This window comes from Thalassophryne amazonica, chromosome 8 (assembly GCF_902500255.1).
Source record: "Thalassophryne amazonica chromosome 8, fThaAma1.1, whole genome shotgun sequence".
In the NCBI taxonomy this organism is placed as follows: Eukaryota; Metazoa; Chordata; class Actinopteri; order Batrachoidiformes; family Batrachoididae; genus Thalassophryne; species Thalassophryne amazonica.
Window position 1 is genome coordinate 45,785,982 of NC_047110.1, and position 16,274 is coordinate 45,802,255.

The following is a 16,274-nucleotide window of genomic DNA, read 5'->3' on the forward strand; positions in this document are numbered from 1 at the left end:
CACTCACAGTGTAAAAGCTAATACAAGGCCCGGAGCGTGAAACACTCACAGCCACAGTAATAACACGATGCACACAGCCGAAAAACTCACAGCCCAAGTGCTAAGTCACTTAGAGCAACGACGACAACACTAGCTGCTAGCGGAGCTGTTAAACTTAGCAAATGGCGGCAGTGCAGACAAGTACTTCAAGGAGTGGAAAACACTCACGGCAAGCCCAACACAGTACACTATACTGGTTCTGATACACACACTACCACGTAGTTAACGGGGTTAGTGACACAACTAAACAAATAGCCAGCTTTCATCGAAACAACACAGCTAATGTGCACAGAGGAAAATACCCAGCAGGGCAGCAAGGCGCGCACCCGGCTTTAGGAAGGTGTACTCACGACAGGCGTCAAAGAATACAAAAAACGGTGAAGCCGTGTCTCGCAGCCTCTGGAGGACGTGTGCAGTGCACGTAGCTCCAACCGAAGGTGGGTTGCGAGGCTACAAGCGAGAGCGGCAATCGCAGCTAAATGCGTTCTCAACCTCTAAGAATGCGAGAATGTAGAAAAGAAGCGAGCGCTGGGTGCGTTGGATATAAAGACAACCAGTGACGTCACCCAGGTCACATTCAATGGCGTGACTTTGTTGGTATATATTCTCGACCTCTGTGCTGCGCACATGTAGTTATCCAGGTGCTAAAGCACCGCCCTCTGGCGGTCAGGAGGAATGAAATAGAAGTGTCATTTACTTTTAACATACAACAACACAGACACTGGCACAAGAGATCAAACATAAAGTACTTTTCACTCCTGGTCACAACATAACTCTTAACCAAACTAATAACACTCCTTGAACTATAAAAACACAACAAATGTTTAACACTAAAAATACTGCTAAAGTAACTTGTACTACAATAATAACAATAATAATAAATTAAAAACAAACCCCGAACTCCCATAATGCATTGGAGCAGCGATCAACAGTGTTTCTGCTTTTAAGACAGCGTGTACATGCAAATCTTTACTTTTTTAAAGTGAAAAGACACTTATTTATGGAGTTAAATTTGTGTTTTAACACAAATTTCTGATTTGTAATTTGTGTGTTGGTTTTTCCAAATAACTGTGTACATGTAAATATGTCATTATTTCATTTGTAAAAAAAAAAAGGCCATTTGGAAAACTGAAAATTCTGTTTGTGAAGTGTGCTTCAGCACAATGAATTGCGACCAGCAATCACACGTTAGTCGCTATTCACACTCACAGTAGATGGCAGTGTTCTATGCATATTGACGGGGGTGGGTGATGAGGAGACTCATTTTCCATAATGCCTTTTGGCGTGTGTGTCGGTTAACACTCAAGCCTTCAGAATTAGCGCATTACTTTAAAAGATATGTGCAATATTTTCACTTTGTAAAAATGATAGAGTTGCCGTTAATGTTGATAAACTGTCCAGAATTAGTTTTGTTTATAAATGAAACCATAAGTGAAAAGTGCTTTGTGTATAATCTCTTGTGCCACTGTCTGTGTTGTTGTATGTTAAAAGTAAATGACAGTTTTTGTTTTTTTTTTCTTGGCAGCAGCGGGCAGGGTGCATAAAGAGAAAAGCTCTGGCTCGTTGTTTGTTTTGGGTTTGTGATCGCCTTTGATTTTACTCAGACCCCTGTGGTGCTTAAACTCAAAACTGGCTTATCAGTAGCCGGAGTGTGCCAAGTCAATACTAAAAGTTAGCGGTTAGCTTCTTTTCAGCTAGCAGATTTGCAGTTATCAAAGCTAACTTTTCGGTTAGCTGTGCCCACCACTGGTCCTAAGGCAACAGTGCTAAACACTAAGCCAGCCTGCTACCCAGGAGTTGAGTCATCTGTGTGAAAGGCCAAGCCTGCAATGTTCAGCTAATGCCTGGTTCACACAGCAAGATTTTAAAATTGTCACTAGGTTTTCAATACCCGAGAGACCACACATTCTTCTTCTTCTTTGTCTTTCGGCTGTTCCCGTTAGAGGTCGCCACAGCAGATCAATTGTTTACATCTCACCCTGTCCTCTGTATCTTCCTCTGCCACACCAACCACCTGCATGTCCTCCCTCAGCACATCCATAAACCAATACCTTTGGCCTCCCTCTTCTCCTCCTGCCTGGTGGCGCCATCCTCAGCATCCTTTTCCCTATATACCCTGGGTCCCTCCTCTGCACATGTCCAAACCATCTCAATTTCGCCTCTCTGACTTTGTCTCCAAACCGTCCCACCTGAGCTGTCCCTCTATGTTCATTCCTAATCTTGTCCATTCTGTCACTCCCAAAGAGAATCTCAACATCTTCAGCTCTGCCACCTCCAGCTCTGCCTCCTGTCTTTTTGTTAGTGCCACCGTCTCTAAGCCGTACAACATAGCTAGTCTCACTACTGTCTTGTAAACTTTCCCCTTCACTCTTGATGATATTCCTCTGTCACAAATCACTCCTGCCACCTTTCTCCATCCACTCCACCCTGCCTGCACTCTCTTCTTCAACTCTTACCACACTCTCCATTACTTTGAACAGTTGACCCCAAATATTTAAACTCATCTACTTTCACCACTTCTGCTCCTTGTAACTGCATTATTCCACTGGGCTCCCTCCCATTCACACACATGTACTCAGTCTTGCTTCTACTGGCTTTCATTCCCCTTCTCTCCAAAGCATATCTTCACCTCTCCAGACCAAACTCAACTTGCTCTCTACTCTCACTACAGATCACAATGTCATCTGCAAACATCATAGTCTGATCTCATCTGTCATCCTGTCCATCACCACTGCAAACAAGAAAGGACTCAGAGCTGATCCTTGGTGTAATCTCACCTCCACCTAGAATGAGTCTGTCATTCCGACTGCGCATCTCACCTCTGTCACACTATTCTTGTACATATCCTGCACTACCCTAACATACTTCTTTGCCGCTCCAGACTTCCTCATACAATACCACAGCTCTTCTCTTGGTACCCTATCATAAGCTTTTTTTAAGTCCACAAACACACAGTGTAACTTTCTGGCCTCCTCTGTACTTCTCCAACAGTATTCTCAGAGCATACATTGCATCTGTAGTGCTTTCTTGGAATGAAACCACATTGCTGCTCACAGATCTTCACCTGTTTTCTAAGCCTAGCTTCTACTACTCTTTCCCATAACTTCATGCTGTGGCTGATCAACTTTATGCCTCTGTAGTTAATGCAGCTCTGCACATCACCCTTGTTCTTGAAAATAGCAACCAGCACACTTTGTCTCCACTCCTCAGGCATCCTCTCACTTTCCAAGATTTTATTAAACAATCTGGTTAGAAACTCTACTGCCATCTCTCCTAGACATTTCCATGCCTCCACTTGAATGTCATCTGGACCAACTGCCTTTCCACACTTCATCCTCTTCATAGCAGCCCTCACGTCTTCCTTACTAATCTCTTGCACTTCCTGATTTACTCTCACCACATCATTCAGCCTTTTCTCTCTCATTTTCTTCATTCAGCAGCTCTTCAAAATATTCCCTCCACCTTCTCTGCACACACTCCTCACTTGTCAGCACATTACCATGTGCATCTTTTACCACCCTGACTTGCTGCACATCCTTTCCAGCTCTGTCCCTTTGTCTGGCCAATCAGTACAAGTCCTTTTCCTTCGCTTTTGCCACTTCTCTTTTAGCCTTACGCTGCATCTCCCTGTACTCCTGTCTACTTTCTTCATCTCTCCGACTATCCCAAAACTTTTTCGCCACCTCTTTCTCCTTATGCTTTCCTGGACCTCTTCATTCCACCACCAAGTCTCCTTGTCTTCCTTCCACTGTCCAGATGTCATACCCAGTACTGTCCTAGCTGTCTCCCTCACCACATCTGCAGTACTTTGCCAGTTGTCCAAAATTGCTTCCCCTCCAACCAGTGCTTCTCTCACCTGCTCGCTAAATTTCACACAACAGTCTTCCTCCTTCAGCTTCCACCATCTGATCCTTTGTTGAGCTCTCACTCTCTTCTTCTTCTTTACCTCTAAAGTCATCCTACAAACAACCATCCAACCAACACTCTCTCTGCCACCACCTTAGTCTCTGATTTCCTTTAGCTTGCATCTCCTATAAGAATATAGTCCACCTGTGTGCACCTTCCTCCACTCTTATATGGTACCCTGTGCTCCATCCCTTTTCCAGGCCTGGTATTTTTCCTGCCTGAGCCGGATTCCGGCTTTGGATCTGGATATAATGCAGCGGAGGCGAAAGGTTGCCATGTAATCCCTATGGAAGGATGCGTTGTGGATATGTGGACTCATCTCTGTGCTTGTCCTGTCCCAGAGATTAGAGCATGCCATAGGTATTAAAGGCACTGCCTGCGGTGGTTTGAATCATATTTATCTAATGGATTACAATTTGTTCATGTAAATGGGGAGTCTTCTTCACAGACTAAGGTTAATTATGGGTTCCACAAGGGTTCTGTGCTAGGACCAATTTTATTCACTTTATACATGTTTCCCTTAGGCAGTATTATTAGAAAGCATGCTTAAATTTCATTGTTACACAGACGATACCCAGCTTTATCTATCCATGAAGCCAGAGGACACACACCAATTAGTTAAACTGCAGGAATGTCTTACAGACATAAGACATGGATGACCTCTAATTTCTGCTTTTAAATTCAGATAAAACTGAAGTTATTGTACTTGGCCCCACAAATCTTAGAAACATTGGTGTCTAACCAGATCCTTACTCTGGATGGCATTACCCTGACCTCTAGTAATACTGTGAGAAATCTTGGAGTCATTTTTGATCAGGATATGTCCTTCAAATGCGCATATTAAGTAAATATGTAGGACTGCTTTTTTGCATTTGCGCAATATCTCTAAAATTAGAAAGGTCTTGTCTCAGAGTGATACTGAAAAACTAATTCATGCATTTATTTCCTCTAGGCTGGACTATTGTAATTCATTATTATCAGGTTGTCCTAAAAGTTTCCTGAAAAGCCTTTAGTTAATTCAAAATGCTGCAGAAGAGTAGTGATGGGGACAGAAGGAGAGAGCATATTTTCGCCTATATTGGGCCTCTCTTCAATGGCTTCCTGTTAATTCTAGAATAGAATTTAAAAATTCTTCTTCTTACTTATAAGGTTTTGAATAATCAGGTCCCATCTTATCCTTAGGGACCTCATAGTACCATATCACCCCAATAGAGCGCTTCGCTCTCAGATGGCAGGCTTACTTGTAGTTCCTAGGGTTTTTAAGAGTAGAATGGGAGGCAGAGCCTTCAGCTTTCAGGCTCCCTCCTGTGGAACCAGCTCCCAATTCGGATCAGGGAGACAACACCCTCTGTACTTTAAGATTAGGCTTAAAACTTTCCTTTTTGCTAAAGCTTATAGTTAGGGCTGCTATAGACTTAGACTGCTGGGGGTTCCCATGATGCAGTGAGTGTTTCTTTCTCTTTTTGCTCTGTATGCACCACTCTGCATTTAATCATTAGTGATTGATCTCTGCTGTCTTCCACAGCATGTCTTTTTCCTGATTTCATCCCCCTACAGCCCCACCCATTCCCAGCAGAAGACTGCCCCTACCTGAGCCTGGTTTCTGCTGGAGGTTTCTTCCTGTTAAAAGGGAGTTTTTCCTTCCCACTGTTGCCAAGTGCTTGCTCACAGGGGTCGCTTTGACTGTTGGGTTTTTCTGTAATTATTGTATGGCTTTTGCCTTACAATATAAAGCGCCTTGGGGCAACTGTTGTTGTGATTTTGGCGCTATATAATAAAATTGATTTGATTTGATATGTAGTGACGTGGAGATTAGGGGTGCCGGAAAAAAGCTATTCCACGTCCGATCCACTATTCTATTTATACGATTCTGAATCGTCCAAAATGTCCAAGAATCTTTTTTTTTAAAAAGCATTTTTTTAACATTTTCTTGCTTGTACTCGCTGCATGTACTGTTTATCAGGCAACGGCTTTCCGGTAGCTACAGCGTCCCTGCGAGGGGAGGGTCTGGCGTGCTTCAAACATTCGTGAGCTGCAGCTTAGCATGGCGGACGAAGAGCTAATTCAGCCAGCACCGTCTTTGCTGAAGGCAAATGTTTGGGCGCATTTTGGATTTTATTATTTGCTGCGTAAGAAGGAGCTTGACATGACTTATGCAGTGTGCAAAATCTGCAAAATGAAAGTCAAGTACTTCAAGTACAGTGTGTGGGTGTGCAACCACATGGTAAAGACAACACAACACACACGAACGACTATCACTCACGAGCGTTCCTAAGTCAGATGAACATTCCCAGTCAGAATCTTGCAAAACCTCTCGAGATTAAACGTGACTGGAGTAAACCAACATGGCATACGAGGAAGAAGCAATGGTGATAGTTTGTGGACTATTTCTAACTGAGGAAAAAAAAGATACAGAAAGAAAAGAAAAGCATTGGTTAAAGAGTGGAGACAAGCGCGAACACCAGACTTTCTGGTGCGTCATGACAGCTGTTTTGATTTTGGGTTCCCCTCCGTGTTTCCGTCACCTTGCTTTCTGTTTGGCTACGTGTCACATTCAACAGGCTGCATTCTTGTTTGTGCCCAGGGCACACCCCCACATGCTGGGAGGTCAGGCCAAGACAATCCAACATGTTGAATATTCACCATTTGAGGTCTGAGCGGGTCCCGATGTCCTTCTGAGCAGAATAGAGCGCTCTTAACACACCACACCCAGCAGGAAATATCTGACAAGATTATCTTTGGAGCCATCATGATAGTTGAGCGTCCTTAAGATTGTCGGAAGGGGAAGATCGGGTCTGAAACGGCATAATTATCTTGCTGTGTGAACCAGGCATAAGATCAAGTTTACTAATGTTTCATGTAGACCTTATGTCACTTAATCTATGGAGTCAATCCATCTTGTAAAAGTTAAATGTTGCCTCAATGACTTTAATAATGGATGTCAAACAAAAGGGATCATACTACGGTACATAAGTAGAAGTAAGGAAATAGTTTCTTAAGCTACATACTACCTGAACAGCAGGTAAGGCCTTAAGTGGAAGAAAAGAGAGCCAGGAGAAAGCTGCAACCCCCATGGATGCAACCTCGTGACCAGCTGTACTTGCAGCTGATGTGGGCAGAGACTGTCACTCCTCGTCGGCCTTACCATGCCACAGCTGACGCTGTCTCACAGGCGTTAATGGGACGTAACACGACAGCGCTCATCTGTAGTCTTCACCGACTGATGAGGCCTAGAGTAAGTATAAAATTCCTTGTGTGAATCTCAAATGGTCATTATTTTATTTATTCTCATAGCAATTTTGACCTTACAGGACTGAGGCCTGCTGATGTCTTTATTACCCTGGTCTCGTCAATCATGTTTGCCCAGTATTCCAAGATGGCTTTGTTTGAGTTGCTTTATCTTTGTTTTTAGAGAGAAGTCAAGATCTGAAGCAGGAAACATAGTGATGATGACAGAATTCATCTGGCTGTTGTAGCCTGTGGCCCAGGCTCGAGAGACTCTGATCATGCTGAAGGTCTGCTGTTCTGTTAACCAAAAACCATCTACACTTCCACATATTTGCTGAGATGATTTGCATGATGGCTTCAGAAATGCTGTAAGTATCCTCTCATTGCCATATAACAACACTTGAAGTGTTGCCGTGATGTATTTCCGGTAAATGGAAGTCTAGTCCAGTCATCATGACTATAGGTAAACATGACACTGGAGGCCTGGTGTGCAGAATATTGAGAATATGAATTGTGTCATCTGTGGCATTGTAACGTCTTACATTTCAGCATATTTGGGGGTGGACTTTTTTGTCCTCAGTACAGAATTGAAGGATTGTTGCTCAAGTTCTTTCCAAAAGCGTACACAGCATGCCACACCTGTCTGGAGGGAGCAATGTCTCAAAATGGAATGGCAACCATCGCACATCTAAAACACATTTGTGCTTTAAAGACAATTGGAAATCAACTTATTGTATTCTAAAGAAAAAATGGGAATGTTTTATCGCTCTGTTCAGAAAAATATTTTAAAATTTAAAGTGTTGCATTTAGCATTTTGTTCAGTGCACTTTTCAAGGAAATCCCTTGTCCTATTTTTTTACATAATGCAGTCTTTAACATTTGTTGAAAATTGGTATGCAGCGTGAGCACATTTGAAATGGAACTTTTAGAAGTAGACGTGTTGAAAGTTTTAAAAAGTACATTTTAAATTGTACAGTGCGCGGATAATGAGAGTCTAACCTTTTAGGTTGGTATCTATTTAGAGCCCTCAAAGAACAGACCAAAAGTTCTAAGTTTAAGCAGTAGAGAAGGTAATCTTTACTAGCCCTTATGAGGCCTCTTGGAACTTCTGTCTGGATTCCCGCACAGTGTGAAGAGTACGAGATTCTAAAGCCCCTTTCACACGGGCTGTTTCGAGTTGCTCCTGTCCAGACAGTGCACTCTGATTCTCTTCTAGTTCATATTTGTTCTTTTGCTGAGCTGCAGGTCTGCGCTCTGAGTTCTGTTATAGTTTATCTTTCTTTCCTTTGACCCCGACGCTGTGTTCGCGGTGCACTCGCCCGCGAACGAACTGTCTGCGTCTAAAGTGGAGATGTCTGGAGTTATATTTGATGTGGACACGTCCTGTCTTTGGCAATCAGTCTGTGAGCAGGACTTACGAGGTCTGTCAATAAAGTATGGGTCCTTTTATTTTTCAAAAACTATATGGATTTCGTTCAATGTTTTTACATCAGACATGCTTGAACCCTCGTGCGCATGTGAGTTTTTCCACGCCTGTCGGTGATGTCATTCGCCTGTGAGCACTCCTTGTGGGAGGAGTCATCCAGCCCCTCGTCGGAATTCCTTTGTCTGAGAAGTTGCTGAGAGACTGGCGCTTTGTTTGAGTAAAATTTTTTCTAAACCTGTGAGACACATCGAAGTGGGACACAGTTCGAAAATTAAGCTGGTTTTCGGTGAAAATTTTAACAGCTGATGAGAGATTTTGAGGTGATACTGTCGCTTTAAGGACTTCCCACGGTGCGAGACGCGTGCAGCACTCCCAGATGCCGTCGTCAGCCTGTTTCAAGTTGAAAACCTCCACATTTCAGGCTCTATTGATCCAGGACGTCGTGAGAGAACAGAGAAGTGTTCAGAAGAAGTCGGTTTCAAAGCATTTTTATCCGATATTCACTGTTAAAGGAGATTTTTTAATGAAAGACGTGCGGGCGGATTGCAGCGTCGGCTCGCGCCGCCGCGACGCTCCGCCACAGGAAAAAAAACCTCTGTTGGAAGCCTTAAGGACAGGTTGGAACATGTCCAGCTGTTTAACAATTTCTCATATACTCACTCCACTGAAAGCCATCAAAAGCCGCCTGGATTTTACAATGGTTATCAACACGGAGGTGTTTTTCCTGTGGCAACCGCACCGGCTGTGTCCCGACGCGCAGACACCGTCCGCACGTCTTTCATTAACAAAAATCTCCTTTAACAGTGGAATATCCGGATAAAAATGCTGAAACCGACTTCTTCTGAAACTTCTCTGTTCTCTCACGACGTCCTGGATCAATAGAGCCTGAAATGTGGAGGTTTTCAGCTTGAAACAGGCTGACGACGGCGCCTGGGAGTGCTGCGCGACGTCTCGCTCCGTGGGAAGTCCTTACAGCGACAGTATCACCTCAAAATCTCTCATCAGCTGTTAAAATTTCACCGAAAACCAGCTTAATTTTTCGAACTGTGTCCACTTCGATGTGTCTCACAGGTTTAGAAAAAATTTTGATCAAACAAAGCGCCAGTCTCTCAGCAACTTCTCAGACAAAGGAATTCCGACGAGGGGCTGGACGACTCCTCCCACAAGGAGTGCTCACAGGCGAATGACGTCACCGACAGGCGTGGAAAAACCCACGCATGCGCAGAGGGTTCAAGCCTGTCTGACGTAAAAACATATGAATGAATCCATATAGTTTTTTGAAAAAAATTAAAACGGACCTATACTTTATTGACAGCCCTCGTATGTCCTTTTTTTGTCTTTTAATTTAACACAATGATGAGAGAGTTTGAGGGTGCGAGCGAGGAACTGCAGCAACCAGACAGTTTTTTTTGTTTTTTCTTTAATTGTTCACATGTGCATGCGAACGAATCGTCCGTGAGTGGACTGGAGATGTCCGGACTTTTTACTGGTTGTGGACATGTCCTGTCTCCTAGCAATCAGTCTGTGAGTAGGACTTTTATGGACTTTATTTAAACACATTGTGAGAGAATTTAAGAGTGAGGAGCTGCAGCTGCAGTCAGGCTGCAATCAGCATTTTTTTTTCTGTGCTGTTTTGAGCGTATAGTCTTACTGCATTGTGTACACAGTATACAAACCATCCTGCATTATTTATACTTCGGGAACAATGGAACACAGCAGGACTCATAAATTGATGTCAGGTAACGTTGTATTGTGAGGGTGTGGCTTCCAGTCACGTTGAGTACTGTCAAGTTGCTCTGACTTGCGTTGAAACCACTTAATTTCTCAGTTTAATTATGTGGTTATGATGTTACCCATTACAATCCCATTGGATATTTTAAAAGGTATAAAAAAACTGATTAAACAGTTCTTGTGGGGGGGGGGGGGGGGGGGGGGGGTAAAAGAGCAAAAATTAAACTAGATAAATTATATGCTCCCAGAGAGAAGGCGGACGGGACTTCCAGATTCAAAACTTTACTGCTTGTCATTTGAAATGGCTAAATTAGTTAAATATTGGGGGGGGCTGAGAATAACAAGATTGGTTAAACATTGAAATGGATATCTGTTCACTATTTGATCCAAAACACAATTGTCTCAAAAGATTGATACACAACTAACCCGGTTCTTATTCATTCTTGCGAGGTTTGGTCAAAGGCTCATAAATTTAAAGCTTTCACATCATACTCAGAAGTATGCGTCTCTCTAGAACAACCCTGCTATATGTATTGGTAAAACACCTGTGTTTTGGAGGCAGTGCATTCACGTGGTATATGCACTTTGAAGATCTGTATAAAGATGGACAATTTAGGTCCTATGAGGATTTAACTCGGACCTATAAATTGGAAGGCCAGAGCAAACGTCTGGAAATATTTACAATTGAGACACTGTGTGACCTCTAAATTTAAACATGCTGTGAGAATGATATTTTAGGTTATATTAAAATGCCACGTGATTGCCATACTGCCTGCTCAGTTTTATAAATTGCTTAACTATATTTTAAGTGGTGAATCATCAAATATTAAACTTGTTTGGCAGCGGGATTTAAGAATAGAGTACACAAATGAAAAATGGTTAGACATCTTATCAGGTAGTGGTAAATATGTGAAGGAGGCCAGAAGTAATTTATACAGTACAAGGTGCTGCATAGGTATTATCATAGTCCTACCAGACTGAACAGAATGAAACTGTCGGACAATTTGTGTTGGAAATGTAAAGACATAGGGACATACACTCAACACAAACATAAACACAACACTATTGCTTTTGCTCCCATTTTGTATGAGATGAACTCAAAGATCTAAAACTTTTTCCACATACACAATATCACCATTTCCCTCAAATATTGTTCACAAACCAGTCTAAATCTGTGATAGTGAGCACTTCTCCTTTGCTGAGATAATCCATCCCACCTCACAGGTGTGTCATACCAAGATGCTGATTAGACACCATGATTAGTGCACAGGTGTGCCTTAGACTGCCCACAATAAAAGGCCACTCTGAAAGGTGCAGTTTTATCACACAGCAATGCCACAGATGTCGCAAGATTTGAGGGAGCGTGCAATTGGCATGCTGACAGCAGGAATGTCAACCAGAGCTGTTGCTCGTGTATTGAATGTTCATTTCTCTACCATAAGCCGTCTCCAAAGGCATTTCAGAGAAATTGGCAGTACACCCAACCAGCCTCACAACCGCAGACCACGTGTAACCACACCAGCCCAGGACCTCCACATCCAGCATGTTCACCTCCAAGATCATCTGAGACCAGGCACTCGGACAGCTGCTGAAACATCGGTTTGCATACCCAAAGATTTCTGCACAAACTGTCAGAAACCGTCTCAGGGAAGCTCATCTGCATGCTCGTCGTCCTCATCGGGATCTCGACCTGACTCCAGTTCGTCGTCGTAACCGACTTGAGTGGGCAAATGCTCACATTCGCTGGCGTGTGGCATGTTGGAGAGGTGTTCTCTTCACGGATGAATCCCAGTTCACACTGTTCAGGGCAGATGGCAGACAGCGTGTGTGGCATCGTGTGGGTGAGCAGTTTTATGATGTCAATGTTGTGGATCGAGTGGCCCATGGTGGCGGTGGGGTTATGGTATGGGCAGGTGTCTGTTATGGATGAAGAACACAGGTGCATTTTATTGATGGCATTTTGAATGCACAGAGATACCGTGACGAGATCCTGAGGCCCATTGTTGTGCCATCCAAGAACATCACCTCATGTTGCAGCAGGATAATGCATGGCCCATGTTGCAAGGATCTGTACACAATTCTTGGAAGCTGAAAATGTCCCAGTTCTTGCATGGCCGGCACACTCACCGGACATGTTACCCATTGAGCATGTTTGGGATGCTCTGGACTGGCGTATACGACAGCGTGTACCAGTTCCTGCCAATATCCAGCAACTTCGCACAGCCATTGAAGAGGAGTGGACCAACATTCCACAGGCCACAATTGACAACCTGATCAACTCTATGCGAAGGAGATGTGTTGCACTGCATGAGGCAAATGGTGGTCACACCAGATACTGACTGGTATCCCCCCCCAATAAAACAAAACTGCACCTTTCAGAGTGGCCTTTTATGTGGGCAGTCTAAGGCACACCTGTGCACTAATCATGGTGTCTAATCAGCATCTTGATATGGCACACCTGTGAGGTGGGATGGATTATCTCAGCAAAGGAGAATGCTCACTATCACAGATTTAGACTGGTTTGTGAACAATATTTCAGGTAAATGGTGATATTGTGTATGTGGAAAAAGTTTTAGATCTTTGAGTTCATCTCATACAAAATGGGAGCAAAACCAAAAGTGTTGCGTTTATATTTTGAGTGTAGTTACACTGCCTTTGGGAATGCTCGTTGGTTTCACCCTTTTGGACTGAAGTCTTGGAAGTTCTAAGTGAGGGGTCTGGATCAGAAGTCCCTCACACCCCAGAATTGTGTTTATTGGGAGACAGATCTCAAATGCAGAATGTTTCCAAAGGAGTCCTTTCAGTTGTTATGGTCGGTCTTGTGACAGCATCTAGAATTATGTTAAGACACTGGAAGACCACTGTGCGCCCTGAGATAAAGGACTGGATTAAATCAATGGCGGACACAGCCTCTTATGAGGCCATGCTCAGCAACTTGAAAGGGGACAGAGACATTGAATGGAATAGCTTTTGGGACACTCTTAAAAGTGGTATATAAGGCCTTTGTGATACTTGCGCTTGAAGGTTTTTTTTTTTTCTCTCTCCAGTTCATTGCAGATATTTGTTTTTGTAACTGTCTTACTGTAACCTGTATTGTGTGGTTATCCTGAATGGGAAGGGAGGGGGAGGGGGGTGGACCAGCCTTTGTTTCTACTTATGTTTGTTTCTGTTTGTTCATATCTGTTTTGGTAAATGTTTAAAACAATAAAAACTTAAATTACACACAAAAAATAGAAACCACTTAATTTCTGTGTCGAGCACAGGACTCAAAAAATTAAACATGGTTAATTTTTGGCGTCCGATTTGCTTCGTCCTTTGCGTCCCTTGCGCTGTTGTGGCATTGAGCTACATCGTCTCGCAACTGGGTTGCTTACACCCTGCCCCCACCACTCTTTTATCTACCTTTATGTTCAGGTTTGCATACTTTTTATGCTTTGTCTCTCTCTCTCCTTAGAGGCTATTTAGAATAGATTTGTATACTGTATAATGTGTTATTTATTTATTGAGGAAAAAAGTGTGTGCCCCCACTACCCCACATTTTAGGGAATTACTGGCATTGATTTTTGCCAGGAAAAAATTTCAGTCAGATGAAAATTTATTGCTTTAACCCATGAAATAAAGCTTAACAGTTAAAACATTAAGTCTATAATCAAAGATTTTACTGCCTACCTGACAGACAGCCATGAAGATCCAGTAGATGGCACTGTAGATCCAGTCAGTAGCAGTGTTCATGGCAGAGTGAGCAAAGTGCTGAATCACAAACAGAATTTTCAGTTTTGAAATTGCCTTTTTTTTACAAATGAAAAAAGACAGACAGGAGGTGAAACTGAAACTGGTCCTGGAGAGGCGGAAGTACCGCTGAAAGTGGCCGTAATCCCGGCGCAGCTCCTGCAGCAAATGATGAAACTCCCCGAATTGGGAGTGTCTCATGAGGATGTTGTCAACCCAGGTACAACGCGGCTGATGTTTGTCAGCTTTCCACAACAAATAGAGCACAGCAACTTGCTTCGTGTGATCAAGGTCCGCCATGTTGACATGACGGTGAGCGAAATGGAAGCTCCTCCTATTTGATGACGCGTTTGGGTGAATTTTTGCAGCGAAAATTTCCACCCAGAGCAACACACCGGGCGATGGTGGTGCGTCCATCGCCAGGCGAGGGACGCGAATTTGTGGCATTGCGTGGTGCCCGGTGTGAACGCGGCCTTAGCCTGGTCCGATAGCTGGGAAATCCCAGACAATCTGGGTCTGAGGATGTGCTGCAGCCTTCAAAGCCGTCACCTCTGCTGCTGATCCACCATTGAGGGCTTCTTATTTCACCAGAGCCCCATTAGTCACTTATGTTCATGGTTCCTGTGGTCTTTATGGTTCCGTACCCACCACAGGGTTTTGACACCCTTGATAGAACACTTGTAATCATAAATTCTATTTTTTTTTTTTTTTTAGTGTAACTATAAACTTGTACATGTGACCCAATCTTCAATTTAAAACATGTTTCACATTCGGACAGACTTGGTTATTTTCTTAATTAAAGAATAAAATTGGAGACAGTTGTGCCAAGGGAAATTGCTACTTATTATTTTTGATTAAAAAGTGTATGCAGTAAAACTCACATATAATGGATTCAGGTGGACCATTGAATTCTGTCTGCTATAATCGAAATCAGTTATACAGTATGTAGAAAATGTACAAAATCCGTTATACATATAAAATGGAAAAAATGTTATAAGTATGTAATGGATTAGTTACTCAGGAGGCACCAAACAATCTATGGAGAATCCTGAACCAGCACCTGCCTCATTTATTGACAGCGTCAGAACTTCGTCTGAAAAAAATAACGCCTGCCTTAATAAGTGCCGGACGTACATTAAAAAGATTGCTTTTGGACGAGTCACACTTTTTTTTTTTTTTTCTAAAGCCCCTTTCATACCAGGCTTGCATACATTTCTGTTGCAATGCATATGGAGTACACTGGAAAATTGCACAGATTGACGTAGTCCCTGTGTAGGCTGGTGTGTGAAGACGTATGGTTGCATTCCTAGTCTTGCTTACAGTTGCATATGGTTGCTTACTGCCACATATGTAGCCCTCGCTGCTATTTTTATGCTGTTTTTGTTTTGTTTTGTTTTTTGGCTTTGTGGAAATGCACTCTATTCTCAAAACGGCTCTCACATTTCCAGACGTACAGTGGGACACAAACTGCTGCCTCGTCATAGTTGTGTAGTTGTGCGCGGGGCGGGAGACCTTGCATGCGGGGAGGAGAAGCTATGCTCCATGACGCTGTTTACAGACACACAGATGGATTTGATACATTGGAAAAAGTCAGAATACATTATTCTGTAGAGACTTTCAAGTCCAGACTTAAGATGCATTTATTTTCCCTTTCAGTATGGCTAGCATACTGGCATAGTATGATACTATGCTTCCTATCCCTTTAAACTCATCTTATTAGCAATGAACAGGTCTCAGCCTCAGCCTTTTAATTTATTATAAACAGAGCGAGTCTCGGCCTCAACTTCATCTGAAGTCTGGGTCTGATAGTGAAGCTTATGGCTAGTGGCCGGCGATCACCTCAGTATATTCTTCTGCTTTCCTGTTGCTTAATGCTGACATATGATACCTTCAGTGTAGTTTTTCTGGCCGACTGATTCTGTTTTCTTTTTCTCCCTGCCAAGATGCAGCTGAATCCACGTGCTGGATTAGATAATTTCTGTAACGAATGCGGAACAGACTCTGCTGCAGGAACAGATCCACTGAATGGCTTGATGACCAACAACAATTCAGTGGACTGGATGCCTGCATGGACTCTCATCAGTATTGTAAACCTTTTGGTAGGATGGTCTAAGCCAGGGGTGCCCAAAAACGGTCCTCGAGAGCTGCCTTCCTGACACTCTAGTTGTCTCCCTGTTCCAACACACCTGAATCTAGTGAAAGGCTCGTTAGCAGG

General features: G+C 43.1%; 1 pseudogene; it reads left to right on the forward strand.

Moving 5' to 3' along the window:
• Window positions 1-16,274, forward strand: part of LOC117514889 — a 46,816-nt pseudogene that overhangs the window by 6,619 nt on the left and 23,923 nt on the right.